The sequence below is a fragment of the Pinus tabuliformis genome, chromosome 7, assembly GCF_031772625.1.
Source record: "Pinus tabuliformis cultivar Carrire ecotype Pingquan chromosome 7, CPIR1, whole genome shotgun sequence".
Classification (NCBI taxonomy): domain Eukaryota; kingdom Viridiplantae; phylum Streptophyta; class Pinopsida; order Pinales; family Pinaceae; genus Pinus; species Pinus tabuliformis.
The window spans coordinates 304024859-304048273 of NC_142293.1; positions in this window are offsets into that span (position 1 = coordinate 304024859).

The window sequence follows — 23415 nt, forward strand, 5'->3', positions numbered from 1 at the left end:
AAAGATTACCAATTTCAGCCCGGGTGACACTTGCAGAGGCAGTTTTTGTGACCCTAGATGACAAGGTTCTCTTTCCCATTTTGGCTTTACTCCTTGAATATTTTTCACACAGTTCAGCTATTTCTTCAAAGGGTAAGGCAGAAATGTCACCTTTGCCCATTAAGTTGAGATCATCCATGTATTCTTCCCGGATACCTTTCAAGAATATTGTGCGGACTAGATCAGGAGGCATTGTTCGGTGTTTAGATTTTTGCAAGTTATAGACAAACCGTTCTAAATATTCTTCTAAGGTTTCATCCTCCTGCTGACTCATTCTAAAGGTATCATCTTTAGAGTCTTTGGATCTACAATAAGGCTGATATTTCCTTAGAAATATTCTCCTCATGCCATCCCAATCAACTATGGCATGCTCACCTAGCCCCATAAACCATTTCAAGGCTGTTGCCTTTAATGTGGCTGGAAACAATCTGAGCCTATGAGCATCATCTGTATAGCCATAAGTTCGACATACAATGTCAAACTCGAATAAAAATGAGTCCGGATCCTCTGAAGCCATCCCATAGAAATTGGGTAGCACGGATGGGGGTATATTTTTCATTTTGATCTCCTCATCCTCCTGTGGTTCTTGTATAGGGAACTTAAAAGTTGACTCCTCCTCCTCTTGGTGGGGAACTGATCCAGATCCCTCCTCAGCCATTCTAATTGGTCTCTTTGTGTCCGTGTCACTTGGTGGAAAAGGGGAAAAAGAAGATTGCTTGGTAATGGTACTACTTTTCCCTTGTGTAGAAGATCTAGGAAAGGGCTTCTGCTGTGATTTATGTGCAAATAGAGTTTCCCTCTCAGCAAGAGTAATTTGTTGTCCTGAGTAAAATATTTCTTCCAATGTTTGGATATCCTCCTCAGCTGGTGTTGTATTCCCTAGAGAGTTTGCTCCTGATGATGATGGGTTAGTTTTTAGATGGTGGGGGGTTTTTACAAATCTCCCTTGATTGTCTCTAAGTCTAGGCATAAATGAACATGATTTCTAACTGTGTTTTTGTTTATTTTTGTGTGTTGAATTTTTTTTCTTTTTGTTTGAATCCTTTAAGTATGCCTCCCTGGTAACGGCGCCAAAATGTAGTGTTCTAGCTAGGGTACTAGGCTAGACTCTAGATTTAATATCGACCAAGGTGCGTAAGCTTAGATGCATGGTCTAAAATATATAGACATAAAGGATTGTTGGCCAAGTGATTATGATGTAGGTTACAAGGCTTCTTTACGGAAGACTGGAATATGTAGCCTATCATTCAAACACTCAGATTACCCTACTGATATACTTGATTACAATGCTTGTCATGAGATGCATTTACCAAATTAAACACTAAACCTAAGCACTGTGTATGACTGTAACAATGATTTTAATCTCCTTACAAAGATATTACCCAGAAAACCCTTGTTCAGTAAACACACAGCATTCAATGATATTTACACTATATCAAACTATATGGAAATCATAAATGAATTATGAGATAAAAACAGAGTTTATGATGGTGCTTTTACAAGCCACACAGGGATCGAATCCCTTATAGGACGCACTTCCAAATCTCAGTGATGACTGTTCAGCATAACCATAAACGCAAACCATTCATAAGCGCAAACCATATACATTCAATGGAAATCAAAAGCTATGGAAATCGAAAGCTATGTAACTGTTATGCAAACCATAAGCTATGGAAATCGAAAGCTATGTAACTATTATGCAAACCATATAAAACCTATTGAAATCGAAATTGAATCAATACCACTGTGCAACCATACGATAACCGAAATGCGAATGAAATAAATGGACAGTATACCGATTGAACGCAGGGCCCGTCCGCGTCCTAAGGGTACACTGGCTTATAATCGACCGGCTACCAAATCAATGCAAGAGATACACACATCGTAATTGTGAATAGGTCTTAGTATTAAACTTAAAACTCTGTTCTGGAACGATTCAACGATTAAACATTAACCATTAACCGGACTGTATTTACATATGTATATCCACAGTCATGTCATTTCGACAATGAATGTACATTCGGCTGTTGCCGCTTTTATTACATCAAGCCTTTTCAAAATGTTTATATGCTAAGTGTTTTCAAAAAGAACAAAAACTAAATAAAAATGGAACGATCTGCTGTTGCTGCTTTTGTCTGCCAGAGTGCCCTGCTTTGACTTGAGTTGATCGTGTATATAGGAGGATCGATTTGGCTGGGAGATAGGTGTTTGTCCATGTTTGGACATTCTGCTTTTCGTCCATGCCTTTCGTTCTAGCCCAACTGCTGCGCCACATGTCAAACGATAAGCTCATTACAGGATGTGGGTACTTCCTGTAACCATTTCATCAAAAACTTCTAATTCTTCAACATAAAACCCCTAAATCAATTTCTATGCAATTTAATAACTATAAGACTATTAATAATCAATTTTCAAGGATTCTAAGGGATATATGATGAAAAGGAATGGATAAATGATATATTTTTAGGAAGGAAAAAGGGTCTTGGAATGATACCAACAAAAGCATAGATCTCTCTACACAAACTCTCTATCCACAATGAAATTTCTTCGCACAAAGATCTATACATAGTGATATATTTCCACACAAGCTGTAGTGGCCAATCTAGGGTGCTAGATTAGACTAGATTTATTTTCAACCAGGGTAAGTAAACTTCGAGGCATGTGTCTAAAGTCTATAGACATAAAGGATTCCTAACTAAGTGTTTATTGTGATAGGCTACAATACTCCTTTACAGAAGGTTAAGATATGCTTTCTCGCACCTTAACACTCAGATCACCTAACTTATTTAACTGTCCTAAGGATACAACATATTGCTAGACTGAGATTTTAATCCTCTTACAAGGATGCTATGCACAAAAGCTCTATCTAGTTAACACTTAAGCATTCATGAAAAATCAAAAGCACACTAAAGTTTAAATGCATGAAAACAGAGTCTATGGAGATGCTTTAAAATATAACGATGGATCAAATATCTTACAAGATATGGTTCAATGCTCTAATGATAAAATCTTCAAGCTATCACCATAAATACCATTTGTGAGAATTTCTAATCAAATCGACAAAGTTATAAACATGGAAATAACACTAAACACTATTCGTTCTATTCAAATTCAAAAACCGCTAAGGAAATGAAATTAACAGTATACCAATCCACGTAGGGCCTGTCCACATTTCAATGGTACACTGAAGTAAACTCAAGCAACAAGAGTATTAACGCATAAACATTGCTGAAGTAAAACCGTGACTATATTTAAGTGATGAAGATTGAAATCACATACAAGAGTTCTGTTCTCAAACGATGCACAGAGATAATAATCGTAAATGTTCTTGAAAAAAAAATAATATGCAGTCTTTATCTGCCTGTCCCTATCTAAATCGAATGTACATTCATTAAGAAGATGTTTCTGCTTTTACAATGGAATTATTTTTGGTCATTTCTAATCTAAACCGATTTCCAAAGAAAACAAAACGAAACCGGTTTGGGAAACCATGGCTTTTACTGCCTTTGTAACCAAAAGGCTGGGGTTTGACCAGCGTGGACCGCATAACCAGGAGCTTTTGATTTGTTGTAGAATCAATTTTTCACCAAGCATGTACATTCCAGGTTTCGTTCCTATCCATTTCTTTGGCTTGCCTGTCATGCCACGTGTTAGATGATAAACCATTTACAGGATGTTATTGCTTCCTGTAATCTTTTTATTGAAATATCGTAATTTCTAACATAAAAATTCATAAATTAACTTTAATGCAAACTAACAACTATAATGCTATTAATTAATCAATTTCGAGGGATATAAGGGGTCTATGGAGGAAAAAGGTAGACAAATGATGGTGTTTCTAGAAGAAAAGGATGGTAATGGAATGGTACCAACACAAGCTTCAAAGGGTATTTTAATTGCCACATGTACTCACCATAATTGAGTAATAAAACAACTGGAATACATGAAATTGATCTAAAAAATTAATTGTTCGGAAGTGTAGAGGAAAGTGGTTCCATTGTGTGACATTTTTTACTTAGTTCCTAAGCCCACACAAAGAAATAAACCTTAAAAAAAAATTACTAGACTTTTGTGGAGCTTTCACTATGTGGAAAGACCCGCACAAGAAAAAATCCACAAACTACTTTACATGCAAATCTTTGCATACTGTTTAAAAACTTTAAACACTAGGTGGTAACGAATGTATAAGTTTACATGCCTTCCTTTCAAAACAAAGAAAAAAATCAACACCATGTGTTCCTAAATGCTTAATTTTACATACTTTCAAATAAATGATTAACTGGTAAAGTTATGATTAATATCATGAATTTAATAAAACATTAAAGTTATAGTCTCAATAATTCCATTACCAGTGTGGAAATTTGTAAAAGTAATAGTCGTGTCTTTGTTATCTCCTCAGACCACGCTAAGAAATAAACCTTAAAAATATTTACGAGAGCTGTGTGAAGCTTTCATTGTGTGAAAAGATCCACACTATTTTAAAACTTTAAACAACAGGTGTTAACGAATATTTAAGTTTACATCCCTTCCTTTGAAAAAACAAGAAAAAAATCAATTCCACATGTTCCTAAATACTTAATTTTACAAGATTTGAAAGAAATAATTAAATTGGGATCCTACACTAAGAAATTATTGTCGCTGCTACAACACCCTCCAAAATTTGGGCCTACGCTCAATTTTAGAGCCATCCTTGGGCTTGTACATTGTCATCACAAACTTTGAAATTCATTCTGTGTGTTTTCTTGAGGAGTTTTTGCCCCCTTTACAAGGTAGGAAAAATGTCGTATTTTCACATGTTAGCTGTCATATCATATATATAATCATGTTCTGGAAATTTCAAGAGGTCACCTTTGTGTAAATGAGTTGTTCTAACCATTTAAAAATTTGTCACACTCATTTCAAAAATTTTAAGCATTGTCGCACAAGTGTCGTCACGGTCGTTGCAAAGTGTATCTCAAGTGTCGCACTTGTCACAAGTTGTCACATGGAGGGAAATGAATTTTTCATGTGTCATGGATGATCTATGTTATTGTGTTGTCAATTATTCTAAGTGTATGATCACAGTCAAAGTATTATCATTTTTCACATGAGTTTCACTGATCCCGCACTTAGTCATTTTATGAAACGCTTCTCGACCAAGAAACCTACCTTCACCTGACCTCGTGTTGAGGGCCCCGAGGTCGGGTCAACAACAAGGGGGATACCCACCCGGTCCGGAACCTGGTTGGCGGCTCCTTCTGGTCGTGCGAATGACTGAGTGGGTTAAGAGTCGTGCTGCATGGGCAACTCCCTGTGTCAAGAATTTCTTCTGTTCTTTGTTCCAGGTTTCCCTGAAGCGTTCTCCTTCTCATGCGCTTCTTTCTTTGCTTCACTAAGTCTTATCTTCAGGATCTTTTCGGAATATGCTGCTTTTGTGCGCCTTTGACTCTGAGTCCCGGATAGTCTAATTTCATCAGTGCCGGTCGGCTGATAGCCTGGAATCCGCGGTTCTGCTGCATGTGGCATGCATTTTGCGAAAGCATTCTCTCTTTGCTGATTGGTGCTTTCCTCTTTCCTTCAGATGTTTCCTGCATATAAACTTATATCAGTTGCGTGTCTTGCAGTCTACGCAAAGGAGAAGTGAAATGAAAAGACTTGACGTGAAAGCATTAATCTCTAATGAATACATAATTCTGACATCCATCATCACTTGACTCTTCGATAAATGTAACGCAATCATTCCTAGATACTTAAGCATGCGGTCATTAAATTCTTTCAAGGTGCGTGCTTAATGCATGGGTCTATCGTGTGCTAAGTCTTTTCAGATCGCAGGTCGCAGATCGCAGATTGTTGCCATCGCGGATCTCAAATCGCAAATCGCAAATATCGCAAGTTCTCGTTTAATGGTTACGTCGTATAACGTAATGCTTGCGATTTGCGATATCGCAAATCGGCGATCGCATTGCTCGAAGGTTTTTCTTTTAAGGGCCGCGTGTGAGGTATGCGATGCGATGAACTTTGCATCGCAATTTCGCAGTATTTGTTTTTTGCGCTCGAGTTATGCTTCGGCCTTTCTTTGCGATGCGATATGAGCCTTAGGGAGAGAAATACAAAAACTTTAGAAAAAGTATTTTTTTGAGATTTTCGTTCAGGGTCCCCTCTTCGCTTGACGTTATTGCTAATGTCAAGTGAAAAAAGGGGGGTTGTTGGTGACCACAACAATCGCGATTCACTGTGAAGAACCAGTTATCTCTGCTTGTTCTATTACATTTTCACTTCCAAAACAGAAAATTTTTCTTATGCCTAAATTTTGTTATGGACAGATAGAGTATTACCTTTTATCCTGTCAATAATGCTTCGTCACAACTTCTTATTTGATTCTGATTGTTTGTTTCCCCTGGGTTATTTTTTGTATTCATACCTAGTCATTACTCAGTCTCCTCAAAGACAAAATAAGGTCTTCTCTGCGTACTGGCTTTGTAAAGTATGCTCATTTGTCGCAGGTAGAGCCTCTGCTGCCCGCAGGCGTCCATAGCCTCGACAGGGTTACCATGTTATCCAGCAATGATCCTTTTTCCTGCTTGAGGTCATTTACAACATTCCAGAGAAAAATCCTTTTGACACTTTTTCTTTCTTTTTTGATTTTTTTTATTCTCTAAAGAATAATGTCTTGGTTTGGTGGCCAAATTATGACACAGTCATTCACTTGATTTATACTTTTTGCTGAACAAGCTGGCTCGTGATGAGACCCCTTGTCTTTCGATTGCACAATCTTGAGTCGTTGCCCTGTTTTGGTAGACAGTAGTGGCAAAGTCAGCAAGTTATAATATCTGTGATCATGATAAGCCGGCTCGTGATGAGACCTCTTATTCTTTGAGATATAGTGTTTTCTTGGATTGTCTCTCTGGATGCTGCGATTTTCCTTAGCAGGGAGGAAGTCATTGTTTTTCCTTAAGAAAGCTCTGGACGACAATAATAGAGTTTTAAGAACAGCAGTTTTGCAGAGAATACCTATTTTGCTATCGATGATACCTTTCATAGCATTGGCATAAAACAATTTTTTGCCAAAAGTTACTCTCATCCCAGGTTTCTTTGTGAACTTTGAAACTAACATCATATTCAGGTTAAAGCTAACTCTATTTGTCAATAATAAAAGTCAGATTTTTCGAAAAGTTTTGCTATTTATACAAGTGAAATCAAAATCTGATACAGAAATGGTATGTTTCTTCATGAATACTATTTATGATCATTTACAACCAGCCCTATCTATGAAAAATGAAAACTAACATGAAAATTTAAAACTATCCTACAAAAACAGAAGGATGACCTTCTATGGGAAATACATTTTGAGGATTTGTCCGTTTACAGGCAGAGAATCTCTTCTGCCTGTCAAGTCCTGCAACACAAAAGTCGACGGGCCTATGACTTCTACGATTTGAAAAGGACCAAGCCATAGCTTCTGGAATTTCGTATGTTTGCCCTTTTCTTCGTGAGCCTTATCCCACTTCAAAACTAGATCACCCATCTGGAAGTTTTTTCTGGTCTTTATGTTCGAGTCAAAAGAGGATTTTATCAACGCTTGGTGGTGAGCATGGGTCTTCTTGGCCTGTTCTCGTCGTTCTTCTAACTTGATTATCTCCATTTGCCTTAGTTGTAAGGGAGAAGTAGGTACTTCATCAATGTGTTGTACTAAGGACAAAGAGGGAATGAGTAAGTGAGTAGGAAGAACTGCTTCTCTCCCGTAAACCAAATTAAAGGGAGAAGTCCCGATAGAGGCTTTCTTGGTAATTCTGTCTGCCCATAAGGCGTTTACCAGCGCTTTGTGCCAATTCTTTTGGTTTTAGTCAACTGTCTTTTTGATAATCCTGATCAGGTTCTTGTTTGTTGATTCAGCCAACCCATTACCTTGCGGATAGTAGTTGGCAGAATACTTCAGTTTGAACCCTCTTTTGAGCGCGAACTCAGTCATGGTATTTCTAGAAAAATATGAAGCATTATCAAATATTAAGGCCATTGGCAATCCAAACCTAGTAATGATAAACTGATCTATGAATTCAACAATGTTTTCAGAATTAGCTGTCTTGAGCGGAACTGCCTCTACCCATTTAGTAAAATAGTCGGTTGCAGTGAGGATATACCTATGCTGTTTAGAGGAGTGAGGAACGATCTCACCTATTATGTCCAGGCCCCATTGGCTGAATGGCTGTTCGATGTTAACCGGCTGCAGTGGCATGGATGACTTCTTTTGTTTTCCTGCAGCAGTTTGGCAGACTTGGCATTTTCTCATGTGATTGTACGAGTCTTTGAACAGCGTGGGCCAGTAGTATCCTGCACGTAAGATCTTGTGTGCGGTGGCTTCTCCAGCATAGTGTCCACCTGCTGGTCCATCGTGGAGTTCCTGCAAAACCTTTTCGGCTTCAGTTTTCTCAAGACATCTAAGAAGCACAGAATCATAGTTACTTTTAAATAAGACATCATTTACGAGTTGGTATTGTTTAGCTTTTAACCTCAGGGCTCTCTTTTTTATGTGATCCAGGTGAAATGGAGCATATCCGTTCTTTAGGAAATAAATGATGTCGGCATAAAATGATTCTGCGTCGTTTAGGCTTACCTCATACGCGTGTACCTCTTGAGGTGACTCTTCGGGGATTTGCGATGCTCCAGCTAACATCTTGCAGAAGCCTTGGCCTCTTACGATGTGTGCCGGCTTGATTTCCAGGTCGTATTCTTGCAAGGCGGTGATCCAATTCGCTCTCTTTTTGCCCACGTCTTTCTGAATCAGGAGGTTTCTTACCGCCGGGAATGGTACTATGACCTTGGTATGGGCCTTTAGCAAGAAGGGTCTGAAATATTTGACTGCTTTAAAGACGGCATATGCCTGTTTTTCTACGTCCGAATATTTCAGCTCAGCACCTTGTAAGTTTGAGCTAAAGAATGCGATTGGGGCTTCTGCCTTTTCTTTGTTTGCCTGGGTCAAGATCGCAACATAAGAATTCTCTGAGGCAAACATGTATAAGACAAATGGTTCTGAAAAATTTGGGGTTGCTAGGGATGGAGCGTCGATGATGGCTTGTTTGATTAAGTTAAACACTTCGTGCTCGTCTAGACCCCATTTAAAGTTTGAATTCTTTTTTATCATTTTTTGTAAAGGAGAAATAATACGTGAAAAATCTGGGACAAATCTTTTCACAAAATTGATATGTCCTAGGAAAGATTGCATGGTCTTTTTGTTATGGGGCATGGATATCTCGGAAATTTCTTTGATTCTAGCAGATTCGATGTGAATGCCCGATTTGGACACTATGAATCCTAGCAATTTTCCTTCACTCAACGCGAAAAAAGATTTCTTCGGGTTAAGCAAGATTCCATACCTTAATCATCTTTGAAAGATTTGCTTCAAATCTCTGAGATGGTCGCTTCGTTTTTTGGAGTACACAGTTATATCATCCAGGTAAATCACTAGTGATTTATTGATTAACCCTTTGAATGCAATATCCATAGCTCTTTGAAAAGTAGCGCCGGCGTTGATCAGACCGAACGACATCTTTCGATACGCGTAGGTACCCCATTTAGTTCGGAAGGTGGTTTTTAGCTGATCGTCTGAGTGTACCAGCACTTGATTATATCCTGAAAATCCATCCAGGAAAGACATCAATTCTGAGCCTGCTACAGCCTGTAATATTTGCTCCATAGGTGGGAGGGGAAAATTGTCCTTCTGACAGGCTTTGTTGAGATTCCGGAAATCGATGTAGATTCTAATATCTTCGTTTTTCTTCCTAACAGGTACCATATTGGATACCCATTTGGAATGTCTGACCGGGAAAATTATTCTGGCTCTCAACAACTTATTCAGCTCAGTTTTTATCTGATTTTCCAGGTTGGGGTGGATTTTTCTGAGCTTTTGTTGGACGGGTTTCTCGTTATCGATCATCGGGATAGTGTGCTGAATGATAGAAGTGTTATAAGTTTTCAGCTCATCGTAGTTCCAGGCAAAGACGTTTTTGTACTGTCATAGAAGACGGATGTATGCTGATTTTTCTTCAGGAGCTAGGCCTTGGCCTAGATTGACGTTTTGGAGTTTCTCGTTGGTTCCTAAGTTCACTGATTCGTAGTTCAGAGTTGAACTGTAAAGTTTGGCATTAGCTGACCTTTTGAACCAACTTTTTAAGTCATACAAATCTTCTAATTTGACCACTGATTTGGGTATAGCGTTATCAGTGCTACTTTGTTGTATTTGGTGGTCATGACAGTCCTCGTCGATTATCTGGTTTGAGTAGGATCCTTCGGAGGTAAGGAAACTTACGATGTCTGGGTCGTCGTTGAATACTCTCCAGTTGGTGGTGTTGTCAGGAATAGACGGTTTAAAAATTAATTCTATCGAAAACCTATCTGGACTAAAGTCTTCGGAGGGAATGATTCTGGAGGCTACGTTTGCTAGCAAGTCTGCGCTTGCATTGTGAAGTCTTGGGATTGATGAAATATTAAATGCTGTAAAATGCGCAGTGAGATCTTGCACTAAAGATTGGTAGTGCTTTAAATGACTAGACAGGCAATGTATGGTGTTACGTACCTGTTTGACGACGATCTCGGAATCTCCAAAGACTTGAAGATATTTGACGTTGGAGCCGATTGCTTTGTATAGGCCTTGTACCAAGGCTTCGTATTCCGCTGTGTTGTTCGTGCAATTGAACTCCAGTCTGCATGTGAGCATGGTCTTATTTCCGTCTGGGCTAATCAAGACGCATCCTGCTCCCGCTCCCTCGTTGGACTTAGAGCCATCAAAATATAATTTCCAAAATAAAGAAGTATTTACAGGGTCATCTAAGAAACTAACACATTTTGAATCATCAGTCTGGGAAACGTTTTCTACTTGGGACACGACTGAATTTTCTAAATATGGTGATATGTGAGCATTGAAATTTCCAAGGAAAGAGTCTACCGAATAGTTGCCTATGATGCTGCTGTTGTATGCTATGGCTTCGTTCTCTCCCTCCAGGTCCGTCACTATGTACTTTTGGTGCAGTTCTCGTTCAACCTTTATTTGATTTAGCTTCCCATTAAAGGGTAACCACATGTGCGACCAGTCAGTCGAAAAATATCCGTGGAGCTTCTCGGACCAATCCCTGCTAAGAATTAGACCATAAAATTCAGGGATGTCAGCAACTAGAATATTGATGACCTGGCACACCTTGGGGTTGGACGACAGTCTTATATTCACTTGATTTAGTTCACCTATCACTTCGACTTGTGATCGATCAAGTTGAACTATGCGTACTACGGATTTTTGCGGTTGAACATTAAGTTTGGCACATATTGACTTGGGTAGAATATTGGTTGAAGCACCAGAATCAACCAAGCAGTTATGCACGTTTCTGTTAAAGATCTCGTAAGTGAGGAGGAAAGGGGGAGTGTGAGATCTCGACCTCCCTCCAATCAAGGCGATGTCATTTGGATCGATTTTATTGATCGCGTTGATTGGGGGTCTTCCTACATTACGAGAAGCTATAGCTGTAGGTAGAGGCGCAGTAGGCACGGCGTGTAACTCTTTCATCATGATCTTCTGTTGGTGTTTCAATTTGCTCAGCTCGTACAGGGTGATATTAGCCCTAGTCTTCTTCATGTCGTCGATGATGTTATACTCCATTTCATCCAACACTATTAGTGTCTTTGATGGAGGCGATTGCTCTGATTGGACTGGGCTAAATGAGGTCGCTTTAGGGGTTGTCTTCTTTGTTGCGACCTTTTCTCTTGCTAGAGGGCTTGCGCCCTTCTGTTTTGGGGTAGTCTGGGGAGGATCAAGTTGATTTCTGCTTCTTGTACTAACCGGAAGTGCTTCTTGATCTTCCTCTTGTGGGAGGATGAAATCCCACATTCCTTGCAGTTCCACCACTTCTTCATCGTCGGTATGCGTTTCAGCGGTGTTCTCTTCTTCTTCTTCAGATTCCACGTTAGAGACCACGCTAGGTGGCTTCGTCGCCATAGGAGGATTTCTCTTAAAACTTCTAAAAGGCTTTCTTGGGGACGATTCTGCTACTTGTTTCCTGATATCAATCATCTCATTTGACATGGCCTTTAATACCTTTTGTAATCCTTCCATGTCGAAAGGATCTTTCGTTTGCTTCTTCTTGGTTTCTTCTTTGAAAGAGATTTTCTTAGATTTACGCTCTTCGATTGTAGATCTCTTTTCTAGGGCTACTACGCATCTTTCGACTGCTAATGCCTCAGCCAAATTTTCGACTAAGGTTGTCTTGCTTGCCCTATCTACGAAGATGGCCAAGTTTGAAGGTAAGGCGGTGATGTACCATTCGCATCTTACTTCCTCGCTGGGTTGGGAAGCAGCGGGGATTTTATTGAGGATCTTGTTGAACCGTAAGTTAAAATCTTTAATGGGTTCCCGAGCCTCAGCTTTAAGATTGGACAGATCATTGATCAGTGTCGCTGTCGATCTATCATCGCCGAATTTAGTGAGAAATTGATTTTGAAAAATATCCCAGCTGGTGATAGATCCGGAGGGTAACGAGAAGTACCATGACCCGGCCGTCCCTTGCATCGTATAGGGGAAGAGTCGGACCATGGCGTCTTCGTTGGTAACTCCGTTGAGATTAACAGAAAGCATGAAATTATTGATATGTTCTTCAGCTAGCATTCCAGTTTCTGGATTGAACTTTGGTAACCACTTCTCGGGATGGGCAGGTATTGGACTCAGGGGTGGAGGCATTAGAACCGCCCCAGGGTTGTTCCATGGAGATTGTTCCATCGTTGAGTTGTTGGTTAGTAAAAGTGTAGAAGATGATCTTTGAGGTTGAGAAGATAGAGATGTTATGATCTTTGACGATTGTGGAGGAAGAGTTGCGGAAGATGGATGAGTGATTTGAGGTGGAGATGTGGGTGGTCGACTTCGTGGAGAGGGAGTTGAAATGGATGAGGTGGATGAAAGAGTCTCTCTGTCAGACTCTTGAAATGTTTTCCTTGCTCTTTTCCTAGTGGGGAGAGGGATTTCAGTTGGCTGAATTCCAAACTTTTCACTCTTCAATCGGGTCAGGGGATGAGCAGGGTTGTATTGCGAAGTCAAGCTGCTTTTAGATTTATCAGATTTCTGATTAAAAATAGAGAATCCCTGGAGTTTACGGATCAAGGTTTGAACTTCAGGGGGATCGACAATAAGTTGTTCTGATGTATCGGGATGTATAGGAGCGGTGGATGTCCGAGCGACTTCCAGTTCTGAGTTTAGTCGTATTGGGGAAGTCGGGGAAGTTGGTGAGGGTGATTTGCTCTTAGAATGGTATTTGGGTTTTGAATTATGTGCCATTCATAGCTGTGGCCCTCCTTCTAGCGCCAGAAATGTTGAGGGCCCCGAGGTCGGGTCAACAACAAGGGGGATACCCACCCGGTCCGGAACCTGGTTGGCGGCTCCTTGCCCGTTTGGAGTAGCGGGTCCGACTGGGGGTAATGGGACCAGTTTCCCAATGTGATGGGTGTGTGTGTGTGCGTAGAGTCTGATGGTATTAATCTATGGAAGGGGGGAAGGATTCTTCTAATCTAGTCTTAATTCTAACTGCTAAATTAACTCTATGCTAATGTAATCTAATGAAGAAAAATACATCTAATCTACGCTAACCCGGGGTGTTTTTCTTTTGTTATGCGATCTAGAAAGATTTCTAACAGCAGCCGGTAATAAAGATCATTCAACTGATATCAGAATATAAATCAATAAAGATAAACCATTCTGCATAAGAAGTTAGGCAGAGTAGTCGTGAACAGCATATCGCATAATCAGTTTTCTATATGTTAAACATAAATAAATGACCCCACCGTACAGAAGTGCCAAATGGTAATACAGACATTCATGCAATAACATACAAAGAACTCAGCCACATATCACTTTAGGAATACTAGCAGAATCTAGCCAAGAGATAAAAGTACCATTTATGACTAAGTTCACTAATAAACTTCAAGTAACAATGATTTATTTCTACTTGTTCTAACATCTGCTAAGAGTACAGAAGTGCAACATCAGTAACAGATATTAAAATGCAAACATAAATAAATCTCGATCCATCCATTCATCAAAAACCTCCTCTGAGGGTGCAGAAGTGCATGTTCTGAGGATAAGTTTTTTGACAGATTTCCGGACCCTTCTCCAAAAACTATGAGAAGGGTTAAATACTACTAACTAATCAATATTAATTACATGAAATTAGGGAATCGGCCTCAAATGACCGCCCTTTTACTAAAAGCAACTTTATTTCTAAACTTAAAATCTAATTTTTGACCGTTTCTGTATATTCTCTTTAGTGCTGTCAACAGTGTAATGCTTTCCTGGGAAGAGTCGGCTAGCCGCCTTCTTGTTTCGCTTGGGAGATAAAAGTGGAAATAGCAGGAGCTAGCACTTCCTTCCGGCAGACCAGAAGATATTTTCGAAAACCTTTCTCTAGCTGGGTGTATTCGCCGCGTTTATACTTAGCGTGTCCCAATTTCTTCTCGAACTGATTTTGCTGTTGCCATTTTCAGTTTCTGGTCGTGCGAATGACTGAGTGGGTTAAGAGTTGTGCTGCATGGGCAACTCCCTGTGTCGAGAATTTCTTCCGTTCTTTGTTCCAGGTTTCCCTGAAGCGTTCTCCTTCTCATGCGCTTCTTTCTTTGCTTCACTAAGTCTTAGCTTCAGGATCTTTTCTGAATATGCTGCTTTTGTGCGCCTTTGACTCTGAGTCCCGGATAGTCTAATTTCATCAGTGCCGGTTGGCTGATAGCCTGGAATCCGCGGTTCTGCTGCATGTGGCATGCATTTTGCGAAAGCATTCTCTCTTTGCTGATTGGCGCTTTCCTCTTTCCTTCAGATGTTTCCTGCATATAAACTTATATCAGTTGCGTGTCTTGCAGTCTACGCAAAGGAGAAGTGAAATGAAAAGACTTGACGTGAAAGCATTAATCTCTAATGAATACATAATTCTGACATCCATCATCACTTGACTCTTCGATAAATGTAACGCAATCATTCCTAGATACTTAAGCATGCGGTCATTAAATTCTTTCAAGGCGCGCGCTTAATGCATGGGTCTATCGTGTGGTAAGTCTTTTCAGATCGCAGGTCGCAGATCGTAGATTGCTGCCATCGCAGATCGCAAATCGCAAATCGCAAATATCGCAAGTTCTCGTTTAATGGTTACGTCGTATAACGTAATGCTTGCGATTTGCGATATCGCAAATCGGCGATCGCATTGCTCGAAGGTTTTTCTTTTAAGGGGCGCGTGTGAGCTATGCGATGCGATGAACTTCGCATCGCAATTTCGCAGTATTTGTTTTTTGCGCTCGAGTTATGCTTCGGCCTTTCTTTGCGATGCGATTTGAGCCTTAGGGAGAGAAATACAAAAGCTTTAGAAAAAGTATTTTTTTGAGATTTTCATTCAGGGTTCCCTCTTCGCTTGACGTTATTGCTAATGTCAAGTGAAAAAAGGGGGGTTGTTGGTGACCACAACACCTCGCTAAAATTGTACATAACATAGTCTCATTCCTCTAGTTGTGACCTTTCTTCTTGGTACTACACAGTGTGGTTCCTTCCTCCTAGGACTATTGCATTGGGTAGTTTCATTGCTCAAACCTTGATCTAGGCTCCCATAATTCCGCAATTCCTTCTCCCATCTTGGCCCTAAATGTGCATTATGCAGTAAATAGCCTAAATCTCATCCCTTGAGCCCTTGAGTTGTGTAATTATGCAATGGCCTAGACTCCCTTGTCTCCTAGAGCTATGCAATGAGCTCTCCCAGTGCTCATCCCCCCAGCCTATCACATTGATCTCCAGAATTGTGCAGTTTGTCCCCTCAGCCCAACCTAAACTGTGCACTATGCAGTCTCAAAGCCCAAGGCTCTGCTTGAATGCTTGAACTACATAACTACGTAGTCACTAAGCCTCTTTCCCAGATTTCCACTGGGTTCCAGCGCAGTCAATGGATCAATATTCACAATCTTAGACTAGGGGGTTTTCGAACTGATGTCATCTCGTCATGAGTGAATTGCAAAAGTAGGTATCTTATCATGCCATAGAAAGATGATGCAAAAGGAGATGAAGGAGAGAAACATGCTGAAAGACATTATTGTAACTAAGTATGCAAGTTGATCAATCAAGAGAAAGAAAAGGGACACCAATTTCTCATCACCATTCAAGACTTGAGATCATTGAAGATTGTTTATCACCAATCCATGTGGAGGTGGAAAGAAAAGCATTCTCAAGCAGACCTGCAGCACACATTAGCAATAGTGGCTTGGCATTGCCACATCATCAAGCATTCTATGGAAGAAGTGTCATTTCATGTCATATCATGAGTTGTCACATGCCAAACCATTGTGGTTAATGATGTCAATTATGTTTCGAAAATGTATTGTAAAGTGGAATTCCAAAGGACTTGTATGGAATATGAAGATTCATGTAAAATTGAAAAGTCATAGGAAGTCAAACATTCATGAGGGTAGATGAATATTCATAAGGAAGGTGAAGCTTCACTTCCTCATTGTTATATATACACCCTCATTGTAAGAGCAAAGGGCTTTTCACCTTGGATCCTCACGCAAGGCATTAGAGAGATAAGATATTTATTTTGAGGAGCAAGGAGTGGCTCCAATGCTCGACTATTAGAGCTATTAGTGTTCATTATATACATGTGTCTTGGAAATTTTACTTAATATAAGAAGCCCTATGGGCCATCATGTTCTTCATGCATGGATTATGGATATTTCTAAGACAATTCTATGAATGTTTGTAATTCATGTTTGCTACCATCTATGCTAAAGTAGTTGAACTATTTTAGTTATTTTGGTACTTATCATATTCAGAATGTGTTGTAATTTTTATTATCATCACCGCATCCTCGTGGACTATTCTGCTAGATATTAGACATACCTTCCCTGTTACATTGGTTGCAATGGTTGTCACATCTCTATGGACTATTCTGCTTGATGTTGTACAAATCCTTCTTGTTCATGTGTGTCTCTACTAGGGTGGTACTAATACCTCTCTCTTAGAGGCTTACTTTTCCTCTCTCCATAGTGAAATATATTTGACACACACATATTATTAAATACTCACCTGGCACACCCCCTTGCTTTTTGAAGGCACATTTGCACTCCTCTCTCTTTCTGATAGTTAAAGCCAAGTCATACCTCTAAGATAACCAGCAACCAAGCCATATTCCAGATGGGGCTTCTATCCCAAATGGTGTGAGGTATAATTAGGACCACATATCAGGGAGACCCCTTGAGTGTTGGCGGGTCCAACATCATCAATAGAAATAAACCCTTAAAATATTTACTAGACTTGTGTAGAGATTTGCTTGTGCAGAGCTTTCACTTTGCGGAAAGCTGCGCACAAGAAAATCTTTGCACACTCCTTTAAATGCAAATCTCTCCACACTATTTAAAATTTTAAACACCATGTGTTAACAAATTTTTAAGTTTATAAGCCTTCCTTTCAAGATAAAATAAAAAAAATCAACGCCACATGTTTCTAAATGCTTAATTTTACATGCTTTGAAATAAATGATTAACTGGTAAAAATATGATTAATCTCATCAATATAATAAAATGTTAAAGACATAGTATCAATAATTCATTTACGAGTGTGGAAATTTGTAAAAGTAATAGTCATCTCTTACTTAGCTCCCCAGCCCACACTAAGAAATAAACCTTAAAAACATTTACTAGATTTGTTTGGAGCTTTGCTTATGCAGAAATTTCACTGTGCAAGAAGCTTTATACAAGTAAATCTCTGCACACTGCTTTTTATGCAAATATCAACACACTATTTAAAAACTTTAAACACTAGGTGTTAATGAATTTTTAATTTTACATGTCTTTCTTTCGAAAAAAAAGAAAACAAATCAATGCCACGTGTTCCTAAATGATTAATTTTTCATGCTTTGAAATAAATGATTAACTGGTAAAAATATGATTAATTTCATGAATTTAATAAAATTCTAAAGCTATAGTTTCAATAATGCCATTACCACTGTGGAAATTTGCAAAGCTAATAGTCATCTATTACTTAGTTTGACAGGCTAAGCTAAGAAATAAACCTTAAAAATATTTACTAGACTTATGTGGAGCTTACATTGTGTGGAAAGTTATTCGCAAGAAAATATCTACACAATGTTTAAAAAATTTAAAGACCATGCGTTAATGAATGTTTAAGTTTACATGTCTTCCTTTTAGGAAGAAAACATCAACATCGCGTGTTCCTAAATGCTTAATTTTACATGATTTGAAATAAATGATTAACTAGTAAAGATATGATTAATTTCATGAATTTAATAAAATGTTAAATCTATAGTTTTAATAATGCCATTACTAGTGTGGAAATTTGCAAAAGAAATAGTCATCTCTTAGTTTCCTAGCCCATGCTAAGAAATAAACCTTAAAAACGTTTACTAGACTTTTGTGGAGCTTTGCTTGTGTGGAGCTTTCATTGTGTGGAAAGATCTGCACAAGAAAAGCTCCACACATTGCTTAAAAAATTTAAACACTAGGTTTTAACGAATGCTTAAGTTTACATGCCTTCCTTTCAAAAAAAAAGAAAAAAATCAATGCTACATGTTCTTAAAAGCTTAATTTTACATGCTTTGAAATAAATGATTAACTAGTAAAAATATGATTAATTTCATGAATTTAATAAAACGTTAAAGATATAGTTTCAATAATTCCATTACCAGTGTGGAAATTTGTAAAATGAATAGTCGTCTCTTCCTTAGCTCCCCAACCCACACTAAGAAATTAACCTTAAAAATATTTACTAGACTTGTGCAGAGCTTTGCTTGCGTGGAGCTGTCATTGTGTGGGAAATCCACACACACAAAGCTCTGAACACTAATTTACATGCAATGCTCCACACACTACCTTACATGCAAAGCTCTACTTTAAACACTAGCTATTAACAAATGTTTAATTTTACATGCCTTCCTTAAAAAAAAAAAAAAATTCAATGCCATGCGTTCCTAAATGCTTAATTTTACATGATTTGAAATAAGTGAGCTTCACATTATGAAAAATAACTTAATTTACTAATAAAAAAATTATTTTGTCATCATTATGCTCAAACACATTTCCATTTTAAATATTTTATTGTTATACTCAACCTTCTAATTTCTAAAATTTTATAGCAAGTGATGTCATGATTTTGAATGTCTACTTTCAATTAATAATTTAATATATTGGAATAGAATTGATTGATAAGATGACAAAAATCCACATGAACAAATAATGAGAGAAATGATGAAGTATTTGGATGATTGGATTTTTTATTATTAGAGTCCTTAAATGTTTTGGTTCAACCCTTTTTACATTGTATTACCATGCCTACTCATGGTCCTTCTTCTTGAGAAAACTTCATTGATGATTTCTAACTCATGCACCTTCCTTTAATTTATATGAGTTGTCGCACAACCATTTGTTTGGGTGGACACCCTTCTCAAGTTGGGTCAACCCATCATGTTGTGCGGTAGCACCCCTTGGCATTTGGGCCCCCCAGTGCATTCGACACACAACGACCCATCAAGTGCCTTGATGCTCATGTCGTCATGTATCGCTCGTCACCCTGTGACATGCTTCACTGAACTCTGCCTTGCTTTTTCTGCATGTCGTGTTGATTGTTTCTCATGTAGTTTGATCATAATTGTCAGACATGTTTCCCAACCTGTGCTTATAGTGTGTCCATCGTGTGCATATCATTTAAGCCATCTATCTGACTCGGACATGGCACTCGTAATGTGGTCGTGTCGCCCGATGCTTCAACTCATCCACTTCTTGTTGACTCATGCACAAAATTCGCCTATGGGTGCTTGGGCACCTCACCTTCATGTGGGCACAACCAAGGCACTCACCTTTTTGTCGTGCACTCTACGTGACACCCATGGGTCCACTTTGTCTAACCAATCTACCAAACATGCAACCCATGCATCCAACATGTTGTGCCCATGCTCTACACCCGTCGCATAAGATGAATTGGTTTCCCGCAGTCTATAAGTTGTTAAGGATCATCATGGGCACCCATTTACTTATATGTTTCATGAAAATCCTTTACCTATATGCGTTGTTTTCCATTAATTTTTTTGGGTGGGTGCCCCTTCATAATTCAAGCCGACCCAGTATGTGTTGTGCATGCACAACCCTTCGTTCGAGCGCCATGGCATGCCCAACATGCAATGCCCCATTAGGAACCTAGCCATCAGGCGATCATGCCCAAGGCATGGGTGCCCACATTGCCATGTATTGTACGCTACCCCATTGCTCACTTCATCGAACTCGCCAATGCCTATTCCAACCATCGTACGTCTTGCCCAGGTGACTTCCATCACACGTCTCTCACCACCCATGCCCTTTTATCACTCTACATGTCATGCCCAACTACTGCTCATGTGGCCCAATTTATGTGCATCACACATCTTGCCCAGCTCGCACGCGTCATGCGTGTATCATTAACACCCTCTGCTTGAATCGCCCTTGGCACCCACTTTGTGATAATGTCACCTAGTGCTCCAACTTTCCCACATGTCATCGGCTCGTTCATGCAATCATACCTATAAGTGCCACATCTTCATGCAGACATGCCTAGGGTGATCGCCTCTGTGCTTGAAAGATTTCTTCACAGTCCCGTACATGACTAGTGGTTATTTTATTTTTAATAGATTGTGCAAAGTGTGAAGGTCTATGCAATGAAAGCTTGAAAGATTACTCCACACAATGGATTCTCTCTATAGTTCCACACATATTCATTTGTGTTAATTTTGAAAATATATGTTAATATTAATATTTTAATGCTTTGAAAATCGTGCTTTTAGATTTGATATTTTAATACTTTGAAATAATGTCATATGTACTAATGCTTTTTAATTTTGATGCAATCTGAATTTTAATTGAAAAATTACACATTGTTTAAAAAATTAAATACTAGGTGTTAACAAATGTTTAAGTTTACATGACTTCCTTTCAAAAATAAGAAAAATTCAATGTTGCGTGTTCCTAAATGCTTAATTTTACATGCTTTGAAATAAATGATTAACTAGTAAAAATATGATTAATTTCATGAATTTAATAAAAATTTAAAGCTATTGTTTCAATAATGCCATTACCAGTGTGGAAATTTGTAAAAGTAATAGTCGTCTCCTACTTTCTCCCGATCACACTAGGAAATAAACCTTAAGAATATTTACTAGACTTGTGCGGAGCTTTCACTATACAGAAACCCTTGCACAAGAAAAACTTTGCACTCTGCTTTACATGAAAAGCTCTGCACACAATTTAAAAAGTTTAAACACTAGGTGTTAATGAATGTTTAAGTTTACATGCTTTCCTTTAAAAAAAAAATCAATGTCACATGTTCCTAAATGCTTAATTTAACATGCTTTGAAATAAATGTTTAACTACTAAAAATATGATTAATTTCACGAATCTAATAAAATGTTAAAGTTATAGTTTCAATAATTTCATTTATCACTGCAGAAAATTGTAAAATTAATATTCGTCTATTACTTAAATCCCTAGCCCATGCTAAGAAATAAACCTTAAAAATATTTACTAGACTTATGCAAAGCTTTCACTGTGCAGAATGCTCCACAAACTGTTTAAAAAATTTAAACACCAGGTGTTAACGAATGTTTAATTTTACATGTCTTGCTTCAAAAAAAAAAAAAATCAATTCCATACGTTCCTAAATTCTTAGTTTTACATGCCTTGAAATAAATTATTAACTCGCAAAAATATGATTGATTTCATGAATTTAATAAAACGTTAAAGCTATAGTTTCAATAATGTCATTACTAGTGTGGAAATTTGTAAAAGTAATAGTCACCTCTTACAAAGCTCCCCAACCGATGCTAAGAAATAAACCTTAAAGTATTTTACTAGGCTTGTGCAAAGCTTTAACTTTGCCAAAAGATCTGCACATGCAAAGCTTCTCACATTGCTTTACATGCAAAGCTCTGCCCACTATTTAGCACTCTTAACTCTCTTGCAACCCGTGCTATGAGAATCTCTGATGAAAACCACTTGGAGAAGGAGAAATATCATATTCTTAAAGTTTTTCTTAGCAGAACCCAAGACCTCAAGGACTCAAGGCATCAAGGCCTTTCGAAGAGCTTGTGAAGAATCAAATGTCAATACTACTCGTGTTGATCCTATCTCTAAAGTTCAACTTTCTTTTATCCAAGGGACCACTGACAAGATTACCCATATTATTAAAAAAATAGTGTTTCTACTTCATTCAAGCCCCTTAATACTATTAGAAATTATCTTAGATCTGTTAAGGACCCTATAGACCCTAACGACATGAAAGGGGTCTACTCGATCCCTTGTTCCTATGGGATTCCCTACATTGGAGAAATTGGTTGCCCCATTAACCAGATAATCCAAGAGCATGCAGAAAACATTAGGCACAATCATTCCCTCTCATCAACTCTAGCTGAACATGTGAAGAATTCCAAGCACCATGTCTGCATTAAGGATTCTAGAGTCATTGCTAGGGTTGATCACTCCACCATAGGAAGCTTAGAGAGGTTATTAAGATTGAGAAGCATGCAATCAATCTCAATAGGGACGATAGTATGAAATTAAGAGCGAGCTAGATTTTGCACCGTTTCCTCTTTCTCTTTCTCTTTCATGTTTCCTATTTCCTCTATTTTCTTAATTTTCCATTAATCATTTTGTTAATTATTATATCCAATTTTAATAAAAAAATTGGCTTATTTTCGTACCCTTGAATTCTCATTATAATATATATATATCTATCTATCTATATATATATATATATATATATATATATATATATATATATATATATATATATATATATATATATAATTATATAATTATATAATTTATATTAATAAAATTATTATTCTTATTCTAATAAATATTTTGATTCTCCTTGTAATATTATTAATTTTATTTAATAATTAATAAATATAGATTTATAACTTAAATTAATTAATATAATAATTAGTATAACTAATAATATATAATATTCGTAATAGATGATTTATAATTTTAGTTAATTTACTAATGGCTTAACCCTCATAATATTATTAATTTTATTTAATTCCTATAATATTATGAATTAATTAATTTAATTAATATATATAATTAAAATAAATAATGACTGATGAGAGTAGCAAAGATTCGGGGACCACAAGAGGAGCCACAGTCAACCAAGAGACTGCGCATAGCATCAGAGCCATGGCCCCAGGAGGGGGTTGTGAAAAGGACCCACCCTTTCCACCTAAGCTAGCTACATTCCAGGATCTGGTTGTGGCCTGCAATAAATGGCCAGCAACTAAAAACCAGTATAAGTTTGTAAAAAAATTGAAATCCATCTCCATAGTTGCTCCGCCGACTGAAGAACCCTGCAATGCGATATTA